The 17,305-nt window shown below is 44.1% G+C and overlaps 1 pseudogene; it reads left to right on the top strand.

The window, feature by feature from the left end:
- Window positions 1–1,226: 1,226 nt before the first annotated feature.
- The window catches only part of LOC122790070, a 53,442-nt pseudogene continuing 37,363 nt past the window's right edge, over window positions 1,227–17,305 (top strand).

Below are 17,305 nucleotides of genomic sequence, written 5' to 3' on the forward strand. Positions count from 1 at the left end.
CAAATGTAAGTACAAAAAGACACATTTTTAAACATCCAGTGAATCTTCTACCTGTAGTTGTTAGGAAGCTCTTGGCAAGTGTTCCACATTATGACAGATAGTGTTTCATGTTTTACAGATGGGAGGCTGAGAGCTATGGCCTGGGGTACCAACTGACCTTACATACCTCTCAGTGTCTTAGCACAAGAACTCTGGAAAAAATCGAAAAGTAATGTGGGCTAACAAAAGCCCCATGTTGGGGACAAATTTTAAGCATTGCTCTTCTAAACTTATAAAGTTACTAAAATAACAGGATTTGGTTTAGCATGCATTTTGTGAAAGATAGGACTACTGAAATGCAAATGTCTGTAAATCATAGCTCTGGACTGTCCAGATTTTAATTTTGCACAATATTTAGATTTGTTGGTTGGTGGTGCTGTGGTAGCGTTGTCGCCTCGCAGTTAGACGTTGCCCGTTCGATTCTCAGTTAGAGCATCTTCTGTGTGGCGACATGTGTGAATGGGCGTTCCTTTGTTGAAGGTTGTGCGTTAGGCCCGGCAAGCCAGTACGTAAAAAATCTACTGCCAATCATTAGCGGACTGGAGTTCCGCTGTGGCGACCCCTAACCGGGAAAAAGCCGAAAGACGCAACATTTAGATTTGTTGGTTATATTTTTTGTCTGTTCCTCAGTCATAAAATTTGTGGCTTTCTGGAAAACCATTGAGGATTAAAGTCATTAAATAATGACAGACAACTGAGTTTCAGACTTCAGATACTTTAGAGAATGCTCGTCAATGCAAAACCTTTTATTCTACAATCTTTCTAAGTTTATAAAAACAATACTTAAAATCTATCCCTGTTTGATTATTTCATTTCTCAATTATTTGTAATAAAACCACAAATTTTAAGCGTAACAGACAAAAATCAGAGGTACAAATTTGGACTGTTGAGATGTTATGCTTACAACAGTGTAAAAGAATCAGTTGATGCTAACGGACCAAAATCTACATAACACATACGTACTGAACAGAATAAAATACAAGATTTACAATATTTTATTTCTAAAATATGAAGCTATTTACCATTTTACCATCTAGATTAGACCAGCCCTCTACACTCCCACACAAATCCAGGACCTGTTTTCAAACTACAACTACCTACCTTTTCAGACGCACTGCAGGTGTGAGCCCGGTGACGTTGAACACACGCCCGCGTCCTCCCCTCCCCCATTCTAGGGTATAATAAAGTCTGCGCAGGCGCACTTTCTAGGCTTGGTACAGTTTGCTGTTTAGAGGTGTTATCTGCAGGTAACTGGTGTGTCCGTTATTTTTGTAAGCAGCAGTCCTCCGTCGTGAGCAATATGCGTGAAATCGTGCATCTACAGGCTGGTCAGTGCGGTAACCAGATAGGAGCCAAGGTAATGGACTGTTCCTGAATCTTAATATATGTGCACCCCCTTTTTCTCCCAAGGAAATTCTGAGTTTGTGGAATGATGGACTGGAAGCGTGTGCTGCTGATTGTGCCTCAATTAGGGGTGTTGTTGGGCAGACTTGGGGGTAGGTGAAGAGGTATGTCTCTGCCAGTAATGTGGACGGGCTGTGTGGGAGGTATATAAGATTTGTACAGTGACCTGTTTTCAAAGGCATAACTTATCTTTGATAAATAATAAAGATGAGCACTTGGGTCTCTTCCTGTTTTTATTTCGATAGAAGGCTCCAAAAAGACTTACTGTTAGCTCTCTAGTCTTCCTTCAGTTAGACTCCAACCATTAAGTAGGTCTGGCTTCATGCAAAAAATCGTAGGAGGAGTAAAAACGAAAGCTGGGGGTATAAAAATGTAAGGCAGTTGTTACACCCTCGTAGCTCTGGGCAGCGCACTTTCCTGTTTGTATTAATGAGATCCCCTGGTGCTAAGGGGTCTCTTGCTCGTTTCCTACTGGGGTCTAGCCTCTCCCTTAGTAGGCTACGGAGGGTGCATTGTTGTTTTTTTTTGTTTTTTTTGGGGGGGGGGGGACACATCAGTCTAATTATCTCATGTAAAAATGCAGCGCCTATCCCCGGTACGCAGGCTGAGGGTAATTTGGCGCCGTGGCGGGGGGGGGGGGGGGGGCAGCTTGAAATAATACATTGATGCTAGGGTGCGGTTTGCCATCCTCACCGGATGTGATTGTGAGTCTTTAAAACAAGTAAACATATTGTAACCTTATGAGCTTCTTTGTCGAAGCGTTTGGTAAAGGATCCCCATTTTGGCCCGTCTCTCTCCGTATTATAAGAGGCGATGATGCGGTAGGATGCGACCGTGGGGGCGATGCTGTACTTTACTGGCTCACCTACCGTTTCGCGCAGGAGTGGGCGTGGCCCAGATGAATATGAAATGAGGCATGATTGGATATCAGATATCCACGACGCCATAGAGGTTACACGTGGTATGACAACGAGACACATACCCCGGACGACACCAGGGAAGAGGGACAACTATCCTGAGTCGTCTCAGTCTCACCCAACCCCTCCTAAAATGTTATCCTCACTGGCAGAATTTATAGCCAGACAGCATTTCATACTACGTTGACCACAAAACGCATGCTTATGCAAAACCTGGTGTGAATTGGACAACGTTTTTAAAGTTGTCCCCATTTGGGGTCTTTGACCCCCCACCCCCAAATACAGATTCTCGCCGATTCCTGGCGAAAGTTGATAACTGCAGTTTTACCTTGGCACAGTGATGAAAACAAAAGGTAGAGTTAAGAACAGGAACGGTAGGTGGCGATTATAACAGCGATTTGGGTAGAAATGAGGCGAACGGTAACTCTAGCCTCCTTTTACTGAAGATTCCCATTAATTTATGCTGTCTGGAGTTCTAGTATGCCACTGCAGTGCAGTTACTTTGAGAAAAAGCAAAGGTTCAAAAGGACGTACATAATTATCACACCTACATCTTTAAGACCTGGTATTGATGGGGCTTGTAGGCAATTGCCCTTTCAGTTTACTATGCGTAGCCGGTTATCCCATTTAGAAAGTAAATGTATCCATTGGAGTTTAGATTCATCCAGCTCTTTCCAAGACATATTTATATATTTGGGATGATTAATATTTGGTGGGGACTGGCATTTGGGAGATTCTGTCCATTGGTACTACAGGGGTAAGTTTACCATTTCCCAACAATTTGAATATGGTCAGGTTGGAGCTTTGTCTTACTCTGGCCAGTCTTTCACAGCGGTGGCATCCTTTGTAAGATGTACCTGATTGAACGTGACTAGCTTTGAGGCAAACCACGTAGGACATTCAGCCTGATGTAGGCAGAGTAAAGAAAGGGCAGCAACATCTCTTTAAAGACATCAGGATCACGTTTAACTCCAGTGCTGTTATGTACATCTCTCAGTTATGCTATTTGTCAGAAAACACGAGACAGTTCTGTCTCAAAATGCCACTCTCTGACTACATAAGTTGTGGGGAAGTGCTGGTCTGTCTGGTTTAGACAAGGCTGGGGGGGGGGGTGTAACTGCTTTGAATTGGGTTGGTGTTAAGATGCGGGGTTACTTATGTAGAGTAGTAAGGGGGATGCCTAATACTGAGGCTAAGATGTACAGATGTCTAGGCTACACTGTATTGCAGCTTGGGGTGTGATAGGTTTAGGTTACTGAAGCCTCAAATTTTAGATTGACCATGTTGGTTTCCTGTAAAGGTTTGCAGGGCCGGCCTTAGCTGAAACGGTGCCCTAGGTGAAGTACTGCTGTGGTGCCCCTTAAGCCCCACCCACACTGAACTCAAGGAACACCCTTATTTGAGCTACACCCACAGATGGGTCACTTACTCAGAGGTGATCTCTGCCTGACTTATAAAGCCATGTCCAACTCAGAATTGATGGACATACTCCACCTAAAGAAATCCAAGTCACTGTCAGCCACGCGCTCTAGTGAGCTAAACCTCACCACAATAAATAGAACATGCTGGAGGGATAGATTCCTGTCACAGAGACTCCCCATGCTTTGTAACAAAATTCCAAATTACATCAGGCAGAGCCCTTCACTAACACTCTTAAAGAGAAACCTTGACAAGTGGATGGGTAACAGAAAATACACCACTGGGATCACTTCATTGGCTCTGCTTGACAGTGGATCAGTTAATTAATCAATGGGGCGGCGAAAGCAGACACTCTGGCTAGGCTTATAAATGCCCTCGGGCAGATAGCCTACTACCTATCTATGAACCTAAATATAAATCAAATTTATAGGTCACATTTGAGTTGAATGGCTGAGCTTTTAAGGGCTCTAGTGGTAGTTAGCCTACCATACACCTACGAATCTTGGAAAAAAACATTCTGGAACACACTTGTAAACCTTTTAAAGACCCAGTTGCCTTGTATTTCTTTATCTCCACCAGCAGATAAAAAATGTACTGGAGAGATATATTTATTACCCATTACAATGACATTTACAGTACTAGGCAAGAGAATAGAAACAAGCTGTAATAATAATTCTAAGCATCAAGCTATACAACAGAAAAATACATTTATGCTGATTAATATATGTACTGATCAGTCCAGCTACATGTAACTGAGTGGAAGTAAAGTATAGCATTGTCAAGGAAAGAACAAACTTCTACAATAAAGCTTTTCAACTGTCCCTTATTTTGCGTAGTAAGCCAAATACACTCTGGCTAGGCTTATATGCCCTAGGGCAGATAGCCTAGTATCAACCTATGAACCTAGTAAAAATTGTGATTTGAAGGAACAGACCTTAGCAATAGGCATACTTCCCAGCTGTCTCTAACTTTGTAGCAAGATATTGATTTTGCCCATCTCCTGGCAAAATGTTTGATTTACTGGTAAATCACTAAGGATTACAGCCAATGACCAGTGCCATATATTAAAGGGTCATACTTCTTGCTCAGAACAGGCACAGTGATGGAAAGAATGGTGTTCAACTTTCCAAGAGAATTGGGGAAATATTTAAAATGGTTTGCAATGGTTAAGTCGTTATGCTATCAGTTTTTAAAATAAAGAATTGAGAGCCATGAGGGAAGCAAGTGGTACAGAATATTACAGTACCAATGTTGCTGCTAAGGTTCTGGCCCTCTTGTAAAACCTGTGATTACAACCCAGCCATTTTAGCAGTTTTAACCATTTAGCAGTTTTCATAATTTTCAACCAAACTTTTTGGTGTTTGCATGTATAATGCAGTGCTAGTTATAACAAATTCTTACCAGAAAATGAGGCTGTATAAATAACTTCCTGGAAGGAATTGTATAGTGACAGTGCTTTGGTTAGCAAGACTGAGTGTCATCAATTCAACTGTCTATCCATTTCCCAAGATACTTGTCCTGATGGAAGCCACAGTGGTAGTAAGTTAAGCAGGGCACACCAGACAGTTTCATCTCACTTTGTAGGATTCCAAGATATTCTGAAGCAAGTTGAGAAATATAATCAATCCCGCATACTGTGCATCTGCCACAAGGTGTTCTGCCAGTGGCCCATAATTGGTACACCTCCTATGGAAAGTACCCAAGGATGTCCAGATCATCTCAACTCTCCTGTCAACCCAGTGGTTGTACTCTGAGATCCTCCCACTTTGCTAAGTTCCACACTGTGACAGCAAGCCCAACTACCCAGATTTCTGTGACATGTACCGACAGTCATCCTTTTCATCACTTCCAAAACTCATGACCATAAATGAGGGTTGGGTACATAGACTGACCACTAAATTGAAAGATTTGTCCTGTGACTCGGCTCTGACTTCACCATCATGGTCTGGTATAATGTCGGCTGTACTGGTACCACTGTAACCATCCACTGCTCAACCTCCTTATCACCATGACTCTCATTAATGAACTAGATTCCTGGATACTTAAACTCATCTGCTAGTTGTAGCTATTCCTTCCTCACTTGCAGAGAACCATCCCAGAACCATGACCTCTGATTTGAAGGTGCTAATTTTCATACCTAATATGCCACAGTTAGCCATAAATCACCCATTGCATGCCAAAGAAATGTCACTTGGGGCCAAGAAAATAACATCATTGAAAAGCAATAAAGCTGTACCCTTTGAACACAGACTGGGTAGTCTCAGACTTTGCCTATGCTTTCATATTCTCTCCAAAACAATACCAAACATAATGAGCGATAATACACATCCTTGGTGCAGTCCCCTGCCCCAGTGAATGTATTTGACTTAAGAATCTGGGTATAGTTCTCACTTCACAAATACAGACGGTACCGTAAAGCTCTCGCAACCCCTCCAGTGTCTGTGTAAGATCACTTTAGCCAGGAAAGAACTGTTTGCCTGTTTTTGAATCAGAGGTTCAGTTATCAGATTTGTGTTCTGTGAGGACCCCCTAACCTGGAAAAGCCGAACAGACAACAATGTTTCTGTTTGTTTTTTTTTTATTTCAGTCTGCTGCCCTAAAGACTACTATTGCACCCTACCCAGCATCAGAATGCTGGGGAGACCGCAATTGTAGTCTTTAGGGCAGCGGACTGTGAAATGAAGAAAAAAAGAAAAACGTTGTCTGTTATGCTTTTTCCAGTTAGTAATCCTCACAACAGTACTCCGCTCTGTAAATTGTGCCCTTTTTTTTTTTTTTTTTTTTTTTATTATTATTATTATTAACTCCGGAGATCCGTGAATTGCACCCTTTTGAGGCCGGCCTGCACGGCGCCCTAGGCAGTCGCCTATGCCTAAGGCCGGCCATGAAGGTTTGGAGGAGTCCAACAGCAGTGATACACTCCTCCTTGTTAGAATCCAACTCTTTGCTTTTCAGTGTTGAGTAAGACTATGCGAGTGTAGCATGGCTTATAAGAGACTAGCTAGAGAGAATCTTTTAAAAAAAAATAAAGCCACCCGATGGAGCTCTGCAACTGCCTGTAACATCACAGTTCCCTCACCACTGACTGCTACAGATCTATTGTCCTAGGTAGGCTAGAAATCGGGAGTTTTAACTTGCAATGGGAACAGGAAGAACCTGTAGTTATGGCATCAAGTGATGGCAGGGAGAGCAGTACTTGCCAGTGGGGGGGGGGGGTGGAGGGAGCTGTAATCAGCACAGAAAAACCTGCAGTGCAGCTTAAATGAGTGAATAAATGGAACATCTTCAGGAAAATCATCTTTGTTGCAGTGAATTGCATGCTTTCATGCCTGCCTTGGCCAGAGAGCATGGATAGCTTCCTGAGATCTCTTGTAGCCAGCTGAGCTACCACCAGCTCAAGCAAGACCACCTGTACAGGAGTGCAGCACCCCCCCCCCCCCCACTCATGCCAGCAAGCCAGTCACTTGGACTGGGGAAATTGATTGGCTGGCTGTAACTTGAAACGGGCTCATAGGTTTATAGGAGGTGGGGGAATGAAACGCTCCCCCATGTTGGTGAGGACTGGATCAGTATCTCTGATCCTCTGGTTGTTGAAGTGCACTCTGCTCCAGGGTGCCTGTCATTTCCTGGAGTTGTACACTTCCAAGTCTATAAAAGGGGTAGCTGTAAATAGGGTGTTTGGTTAGGTGGTGAGCTGAGTTTTTTGGTTTAGCTGGCAAAGATGTAGTAAGAAACCTTGCGTGTGGAGACTTGGATGCGGGTAAAGTTGGTTAATGTAGATCAGCACACCTCTGCCTTTGCCTGTCTGTGCTGATGTTGGAAGGTACTGTATAGCCTTCCACTGTCTAGTATTTTTTGTGCCTTTTAAACAAAGCCTCTGACAGCACAGATGCCTACATTCTCCAGGCAGAGATGAGCTTTGAGTCTTTAGGCTCCAAGTATTGAGCAGTATAATCTTGAGTTGTTTTTTTTTTTTTACACAATGTCAAAACAGAAAAAAAAGGCTGTAAGGGGGTAGATAATGTTTTAGCCAGGATCTTAAAGCTGGGGTGGGGGGACAGGTGCAGACCATTGACAAAACAATTTTGGTCTGTTAAACCAAGTCTCCCAATACTGACAAATACTGGATTTGCCTGGGATCTGCTTCTACCCCATCCACTCCCCAAGATCATACAGTGGTTTGTACAGAAGTAACATGAGGGATTGAAAGAGGAAGAAATAGCTGCATGCCAGGGCAAGCAGAAGTGGTCTGTGCTTTATGAAACAAAAGCAGTCTGGCAGGGTGAGATTGTGGAGTGGAGGAGGGGGTGATAGGACTGCAGGTACCCTGGCCCTACTGAGGATCCGGTGTAGGTAATGTGCCAATCAGGTAAGAAGGATGAGGCTGTGGTGGTCAGAGGAATGGGGCAATGTAGATGGAAGGAGAGTGAATGGAACTGGATAAGGAATCTGAAAGGAACTGGGTGGGTATATGAGCGGAGAATAAACTGGCATGGCTAGTGTATGAGCAGACCTGTCCCACTGCAGTGATGAATAAGCAGGTATGAACCAGATTATATAGAACTAGTAAAGCAAGAAGGGCTGTAGAGGCTTGAGGTAATGGACAGTACATTCACAGGAGGAATTTGATTTGCATTTCTGTAACTTGTGCAGATACTCTTATTCTGGATTGATAATACTTGGTCCTGAATGACAAGCCTTTTCTGTAATGTACTTGTGGCTAAAGTGTTCTGATGAGTTGTTACAGGAAGTGATCTTGTATTTCTAGGGTCGTGTGTACCTGAGCTAGTCCTGGCATCTGTCAGGTTTTTGCACAAGTAACATCAAGAATCTTTTGTACTGGATCTAGGTGTGTAGATGACCACATAACGAAACATTTGAAAAATACTAATTAAACTGTAATGGGCAGAGTTGGACACAGTGACACTTCATCTTGGTAGATAAAGGTACTTCATTGCTGATTTGAAGACCCTGAGTCCTTGGCCGTAGTAAATTTCTCTTTTCACCTTAAGCAAGAAACGAAACAATGCAGTCTATTCCCTTTACCTTTATCCATTCAGTTGCTTTGCAAACCTCTTTCCTAATTGCACTGAGTTGAGCTTGGTCACTTAATGAAAAGGTATTTCATCCTGTGGTGTGTATTTACATGTCCACTATTGCATAAAGTTATGATTGCACATGGAGCTTATTTGTGAAGTAAGTTGGATAATTCGGGCTTTAGTAAAGCAGGTGCACCAAGAAGGTGTTCACAATGGTCAAATGCCTGTTTTGGTTGGTTGTGGGAGACTGGATCAGCATCTTTTTCTCATCCAGTTGTCCAGGTTGTGCTTAAAAGGGGTAATGAGGTACTTTGCTTGCTGTGGAGAGGGAGTCTATTCCACAGATGGCCATCTCTCACGAATAAGTCCTATTGTCACACCTCAGGTTGGTCATGCATACGGGTTACTTGAATGGAGATTGACTTGCAGATCGCACTGTCTTTGAGATTGTTTTGGCTGCCAGACCGAGATCACCTCTGAGGAGTCAATGAAACATCTATCTGTGTTGGAGACCTTGGATCCTCCTAGTGTACGTCTGGTCTCTCCCAGCTGCTGCATGTGCTTAAGGGGCATTGTACACAGTAGTGGGTGTTGTAAGTGAAGAATAGGGATGTTATGACCTCAGTGTTCCTGGATGAGAACCTGCTTATGAGGTGGGCCATGTAGAAAGCTTTCTATACAACAGAAGCAATGTGGTCAAGTCTAGTTGCTATCAACCTGGGAGCCCAAATCCCTCATGACTGATTGCGTGTTTATCACATTGTTAATGTGAATTTGTGGGGATGTTGCTATTCCCCAAAGGATGATGCAATTTTTTTGTAATCAGCTTGAGACCATGTTTCTGGTGCCAGTCTCACTTGTTTGGGTGAGACCCTCTTGGAGGATGTCCACATCACTAGGGAAACTGACTGCACCCAGCTTGCAGTCTTCTGCAAACTTGGTCAGGCAAAGCCCACTGGTTTTGGCCTCCCCCTCAAATTATATCCCAAATAAGATGCCCCAAGACTAATCCCTGGGGTACACTGCTCATTACGGGTGTACTGCTTGAGGTGGCTTGTTTTTGACTGGGTTCTCTGAGTGTTTGCTATCCATATGGTAGCATACAGATTGCCTAGTCGAGTATTCATTATGCCCAAGTGGAGAATTTGGCCAGGTCAAGGTAGGTGTTGTGCAGTCTTCCCTTCATCATGGCTTTACAGTCTGTCTACCAATTTTAAGACATTACCTCCCCTTGATGAAACCAAACACTGGGATACTGTGTCTTGGGTGGGTGCCAGTGTCCTAGAGTTCCATGGCCTTGCAGTTCAGGCTAGTTAGGCTGATGGGTCTATAATTTCCCCCATTGGTGGCTGCTCCACCCTTTGTGCAAAGGGTGACAGTGGCTGTCCTCCACTCAGCTGGTACTTGGAGGGGGGGGGGTGGATTGTGGATGTAGTGATTTTACTGATTTGGGGGGGGGGGGCAGAAGGGTGAAGTTTACCACCATTTGTCTGTGGTGTCCTTTACCACCAGTTCTGAGCAGATTTGGGTGCTTCCTTTGAGATTGCGGATGCATGCATCGAAGGCCTTATGATTGCCTCTAGTAAATGTGTCCAAATGTAGCTGGTGTGGAGATGGTTTGGAGGGTTTCACTAGTGCTCTTGTTTGCTTCTTCAGGCTAAGGAAACTGCTTCCAGTTGGGCAACTGCTCTTTCTTGGTCCTGGGCAGCAATCATTTTCCACCAGATAAGTTTACTGTTCTTGGGAGGGTGACTTTTTTGTCCTGTCAGGTATTCCTGATTCCATGCATGTATATAAATGCTCTTGTAGTACTATAGTGTAGTTTTGGCCAATACTGACAGTTACTGCGTAGGGGGAGGGGCTGTGAAGCTGTTTACACCATTCCTCAGGAGGTTATTGTTTGGCCCTAGCTGGAGGGGGGGGGGTCAGGGGAGATGGTGGCTTTGAACATGACCACTTTATGGTCTGACCTTACCAGGGAGGATTATGTAGGATGCTGCAGTGGTAACTCATGTTGGTTAATACAAAGTCCAAGATATCGCCTTTTGTGGGGGTAATCCACTAGCTGTTCCAAGGTGTTTGAATTGACAAAACCAAGGAATCTCTGGGTATTTGTTCACAAGTTCTACTAGTCTTGTCCGTGTAGTTAGTTGCCCAGGATCAGGGGGAAAAGGGTTGAATCTTGATGGATTTGAAAAGGCCCAGATAGGTGGAGTGGAGATCCCAAATCTGGGGGCCAGAAGCTTGCTATGAAGAGTCTTGTCAATGGTTAACTGCACCTGGAGTGTGTCCGTGTCATACTGTTTGACCAGCCTGGATATATGCGTGTCTAATATCTATTGAAACTCTACATCCTTTGGCTTTACTGCCCATAACTCAGAAAAATAATTAGTGCCTGGAACGGTCGACAAAATAGCACCAGAATCTGCTCACAGCCTGATGTATAACATCACTGAACACCAACCACTTCAAGTAAATCCGTTTGAGGAATAAAAAGCTAAAATTCGCTCCGCTTCACCTGAGTTGAGCACACTTTACCACCTGAGTTGAGCACACTTTACCACCTGAGTTGAGCACACTTTACCACCTGAGTTGAGCACACTTTACCACCTGAGTTGAGCACACTTTACCACCTGAGTTGAGCACACTTTACCACCTGAGTTGAGCACACTTTACCACCTGAGTTGAGCACACCACTCACCAGAACTAATCTTTATTACCACTCACCAGAACTAATCTTTATTACCACCCACCTGAGTTGAGCACACCACTCACCAGAACTAATCTTTATTACCACTCACCAGAACTAATCTTTATTACCACTCACCAGAACTAATCTTTATTACCACTCACCAGAACTAATCTTTATTACCACTCACCAGAACTAATCTTTATTACCACTCACCAGAACTAATCTTTATTACCACTGCCTGCTTAAACCAATCAGTTACATCAATTTAAATAAAAGCATTTTAAGTGTAATTGAAATTTAAAGTGCTTAATTTAATTTTTTTTACTGCCCACAGTTTGGGGTCTAATGTATGATAGGATGAGTAAGCAGGTAAGGCTGGGGTGCTCTCCAGCTTTAAACTAGGTTTCTGTGACTGCACAGATGTCAGCATCTTCAGGGTTAATGCTCGCAATGAGTGGTTTCATGTTTAGGCTCTGAGCCTTAAGCAGCATGACCTTTAATTTGTGTTTTTTAGGAGTTTTTGTTGAAGAGTGACAAGGTCAAAACTACCATGTTTGCCCAAGCTCCATTGGCATCACCTCCTGTCTTGTCAGCCTTTAACTTTAAGATGGTACAGATTTCTCAGCTTTTCAGACTTTGCTCTGTTCTCCCTTCATGCATCATCTTCACTGCAGTGAGTAATCCTCAAACTGTTCTAGATATTTTTGGCCACTTTCAGACAGACAAATGTCAGGGCAAGCATAAGTCTTCTCCCACCCTGGTATTGTGGGGCCTTATAGGCTGCAGTGCTAAAGCTTTATTGGTCAGGTGTCCAGTTTCGGTCTGCACCAACTTTAGTTTTTCACTGCCCTAAAGTGCAAAATAGTCATAGGAAAAGGGCAGTGTCTGGTAAATGTCCAGCTCTGGATCTGGGCTTTTGTTTGGGCATTTTTCCACACAATGCCAATTGTCTACCACTGAACCTGAAATTGGCTGAACACTCGATAGGCAGGTGTCTTAGGCAGCACATTCTGGCTAGGCTTATAAATGCCTTCGGGCAGATAGCCTAGTACCCACCTATGAACTGACCACCAGTGTTGTTGGTACCCCACTGCTGCCTCTAACTGAAGTATGAGCAGCTGGAATTGTACAGCAGTGTCTGTCCCTAGCCTTACTAGAAAGTAAACACCATGTGACCTCAGTGCTGTAGGCTGTCTGGTAATGAAGTTAATCACTGAGGTATAAGAGGCAGCTGCTTAGTGCTCCTCCGTCTGTCCAGTGGTGCTGTCAGAATTTAAATGTCCTCCTGTATCACTGACAGTGATCACCTTGCATCTCCTACCAAGGATAGCCTAACATCTGGGCAGTATAATGAAGCCTGTGTCACATGCTTCTATTTTGTCACTGGTCTGAACACCTTTGTTATGCTGAAAATGAGTTCATGTTGTCAAAGAAGGGAAAAATCTCTCTAGGAGGCAAATTCCCCAGAAGTATCATCATGCAGTCTTTCCCTCTGACTAGCTGGCAGTCTTCTCTGCTTCAAAACTAAAGACATTAGCCCAGGGTAGCATGGTGGAATCTTCTAACCCTGAGGTGCCATTCAGCAAGAAGGTCAAGAAATGTCTGCCAGATTCTTTGGCTGTCCAGCCTACACTGGAAATTTTGGCTCTGTAGGCCATCTGGTGCCCTACATATGATTTCTCTGCCATGAATACAGTGAAGAGACGGCACGAATCCATTTACATGTCTAAGGCTTTGGGATGTCAAGGGGGAACTGCAGTGATCATTTTCAAAATCCCCAGAGGGATTCAGCAGCTTCTGCTCATGGAAGAGGTTCCAAGTCGTCTTAATTGAGTTGGGTCTGAACCTCCAGTGTTAGGGTTGATGTGTCCAAACACCATTTTTTTCAGTGATGTTTTCCAGGGTACCTTTTTGCCTAGCTGCAGTGGTGCAACGGTAGCATTGTCGCCTCACAGCAAGAGGTTCTCCCGCTTGATTCTCGGCTGGAGGGCCTTCTGTGTGGAATCTGCATGTCCTCGCTGCAGTAGTGTCATTCGAAAGACGTGTGAATGGGTGTGCCTTCATTGAAGGCTGGACGTCTGGCACCTCAGCACTGTAAAAACCCACTGCCAATCATTAGCAGACCAGAGTTCTGCTGTGGCGACCCCCAACTGGGAAAAGCTATAAGAAAAACAGCCTCTTTGCCTAGAGAAGGAATTTCAGCTTCCAGTCCCTTAAGAGCAGTTTCCCCATCAGAAGTCAGACCATATCAACATCTGAGATGAGAGCTTTGATTCTGGCCTTCAGACTTCACCATATACTTCAGCAAGGTGCGCCCCCCCCCCCCGAAAGTGTACACAGATGCTACAATGATGTATGTCAAGTAAGCAGGGAGGTGGGTCTCTAGCAATTGTAGCAGTATACATTCCTTCACAGCACAAGCTTGTGGCAAACTCTCTGAGCAGGTCTAAAACACAGGCTCTCAAATGGGTACTTCAGCCATGTTTCTGGACATTGCCCATCAGTGGGGTATAAATAGGGTAAATCATGTTGCGTCTCCTCTGAACAGGAAGCTCCCTCTTAGTGCCATGCCATCTGGTATAGGAGATGTGCCCTTTCCTTGGAAGGGGATGTTTATGCTTTCCCTGTCCTGCAAATTAAGCTGGACTCCCCAAGAATCTTACTAGTGACTACTCTGGCTAAGACTGCCCTGGTTTCCCCTCTTAATACATCTGGCCAGGACAGTCACCAAGTTAACTCACCAGTTGTATGTCCTCGCACAGGACAAGGGGGTCTCTCGTCCATCCTCACTTGTCCACTCTTCAGCTGACACTGGGTGATAAGGTTTTGATCCCTTTCAGGCACCCTTTTTTCTGAGAATGTGCTCAAGGTTGTACAGGTGGCAAGGAAACCATCCTTGTGTCAACAAGGAAAAGGTTGTCTGGTGCCATGCTTGTAACAGGATTTTATTTTTAGGTCCATTTGGTCTACTCATCTGAGTTTCTCCATGTGGCTTGGCCTGTTCTGTGAAGGCCCATTTGTCTGCCCTTGAATCCTCCCTTGGCTTATTTTGAGACTATACAATGTGGCATCATGCCTCCAAGGAAACCTATTGCTCCTCCTTGGGACCTTTAATTTTGTTTCAGAAATGGTAATCTCCTTTTGAGCCTGTAGATGGTTTCTTGTAGCTGGTTTGCATAGACTGCTCTGGTACTATTTAGGGTAATGACTATTCTTGAGTCTGACCAGATTTGTTTCTTTCATCCCAGGACATTGGGTTTAGTTTCTAACCAAACTATTTCCTCCTGGATATCAAAGGCCATTTCTTATACTTTTCTTGGCGAATCTCTGTCTATTCTAGGGCTGTTGCCCCTTTTGTTGCATTCAAGGGGCTGAACACCAATTCCATCTTGAAGAAGCTGTTACTTGGTCTTTAGTCCATAGCTTTTACTAAGCAGCAATGTTTTGAATATGGTCTTCAGGGCCAGAGTGGGTTTTGCTGAAACTATTTTTAAATGGGTTTGTTGAGGGCTCTTTGCCTTCCATCTCCTGTTCTGTGTCTCCCCTGTTTGTTGTTGTTTTTTTTTTTTTTTAAGCTTATTTACTCTCATTCTGAGAGGGACATGCATGGTATAGTTTGAAGTCTTACTATGACTGTAGATGTAGTCTTCATTGTTTATTCACTGCCTCCCTCCAACCCACTCTTTTTGTGTTTTGTTGTAGATTCCCTTCTAGTAGAGGGCCTCCACTCCTCTGCATTTTCTCTTTTTTTCTGGATGTGCATGGACTCCTTTGTCCTATGGAGACTGTCCTCTACTGGGGAAATTCATTTCTGGGTAACTGTCCACATGTCACTTATGTCCTACATCCTGTGTGGGGAATGTGATGTACAGCACATAAAAGATAAGGCCAGCTATACTGCCCAAATGGTGGGCTGCCCAGTACAGGAGGTCTCTGGTAAACAATACCACAACACTGAAGAGAAGAATGTCTACAAGGTGCAACAAACCTGCCTTTCCATCTACTTGATCTCTGAATTTTATCTGCAGTATTTATATCCCCCCCCCCCCCCCGAGGTCTTTATCTTGTCGTCGGGTACAAGACATCAACAAACCCCATTCTTAAGGTTTTATTCAAGAATGTTTCTAGTGCCCAGAAGAGGGTACTTGGAGACTGATCCTACACCTGTCTCATCTAAACATGTTTGTGAAGGTGCCTTCCTTTCGGATGTCCCTTCAGACTCTCCTCTCACTCGCTCAAGCCTTTCTTGTCTCTGGGTATCGAGGATGCTTATCTCCATATCTGATCCATCCTCTTTCAGGAAGCTTTTGCATTTCTCTGCTTCCTGGCACTTCAGCTCTGTGCTTTGCCCTTTCTACTGCTCCAAGGGTGTTCAAATGCTCTGTGCTTTGCCCTTTCTACTGCTCCAAGGGTGTTCAAATGCTTTGCTCCTCTGATTTGCTTTTTGCAGGCTTTCCAATATTTCCTTAACTGGATGACCTGATTCAGGCATCCTCTCCAGAGGCATAAAACTTCAAAAAGTCTTCCCAGACTCCTTCTCGGGATCCTGTCTTTCTGGGTTGCAGGATTGAGACTGTCCCAGTCCTGGCATCCCTGCTTACTCCAAAGAGCTTTCCCCCTGGACTATTACAGCCAGGGAGTTTGAGAGCTCTGGGTTTCATGGCTACCACCATTCCAATGCTCCCTGTGGCCAGGCTTAATGTGGGATGGGTAGCAATGTTTGGCTCCCAGAAGGTTTAGGGAGTGTGATTGCCTTCTCGGCAGGAGTACATCAGTGTCAGAGATGGCTCAGGCCTCCTCTATATGGGGCCGCCTCTTGAGGTATTAAGACATAAGACAATACCATAGTTGTGGTATATCAACAGAGGAACAAGATCTCCCTCTTTGCCAGCTGGCACTTCTGGTACTGGATCTGGCTATCCAGTATGAAGTGACTTCAGGCAGTTATTTCTTTAGATCAGAACACTGTGGCAGATGCTTTACTCAATCCCCACAAATGGGACATAGTTCACCAGGGATACTAAAGTAGATCTTTGCCTCCCCTCTGAACAGACCACTTCTGTGTTTTGTGCCAGTCCCAGGTCCTCCTGGTAAAGAAGATGTATGCCCTCTGGCATCTTAAAGATGCAAAAGGATGCTCCCAAAATCCTGTTGGTGACTCCCTCTTGGCACTGGTTCCCTGTACTTCTAGTCCAGGGCAATCGTAAGTTACCTCACAAGGTGGATTCCCTCACACAAGACAAGGGATCTGTCCATGCTTCAGTTGATTGGTTTTGCTTCCTTGAATACCTTTTCTGAGGATGTGCTGCAGGAGGCCAGGAAACTACTAAGAAATCCTACTAATCTAAATGGAAGACATTTTCTGTTTACTCATGACTTAGACCCACGTACTGTGGATGTTTGGTTCTCTCATTTGTGAGTTGCTAAATGCTGGTTTTGCTTGTTCTATTAAGGCCCACTTATCAGCTCTTTCTGCTTGCTTGCTATTTTTGTCAGCTTATAAGTAAGGACATCATAGTACCACTGTATTTGGCCCTTATCAAAGTACCTCAAAAGGCACCTAGTCAGAGTCATTTCTCACCAAAAACCAAGAGTATAAATGTCACATGTTGTCCAAACAAGCCCCATCACTAACTCTGCTTGCTGACCCTTGCGTTTCCTCTGGGGATAGAAAATTTGGTAAAACTGACTATTTGTAAGGGCTCTCAAGCTTGGTAATGTACCAGGTTAAAGGAACTGAACTTTCAGTGGCTGTCTTCATATGCCATTGTCCCAATGTCTGGAACGAACCATTT

The sequence above is a fragment of the Protopterus annectens genome, chromosome 15.part0 (assembly GCF_019279795.1).
Source record: "Protopterus annectens isolate FY-2018-M chromosome 15.part0, PAN1.0, whole genome shotgun sequence".
Taxonomy (NCBI): Eukaryota; Metazoa; Chordata; order Ceratodontiformes; family Protopteridae; genus Protopterus; species Protopterus annectens.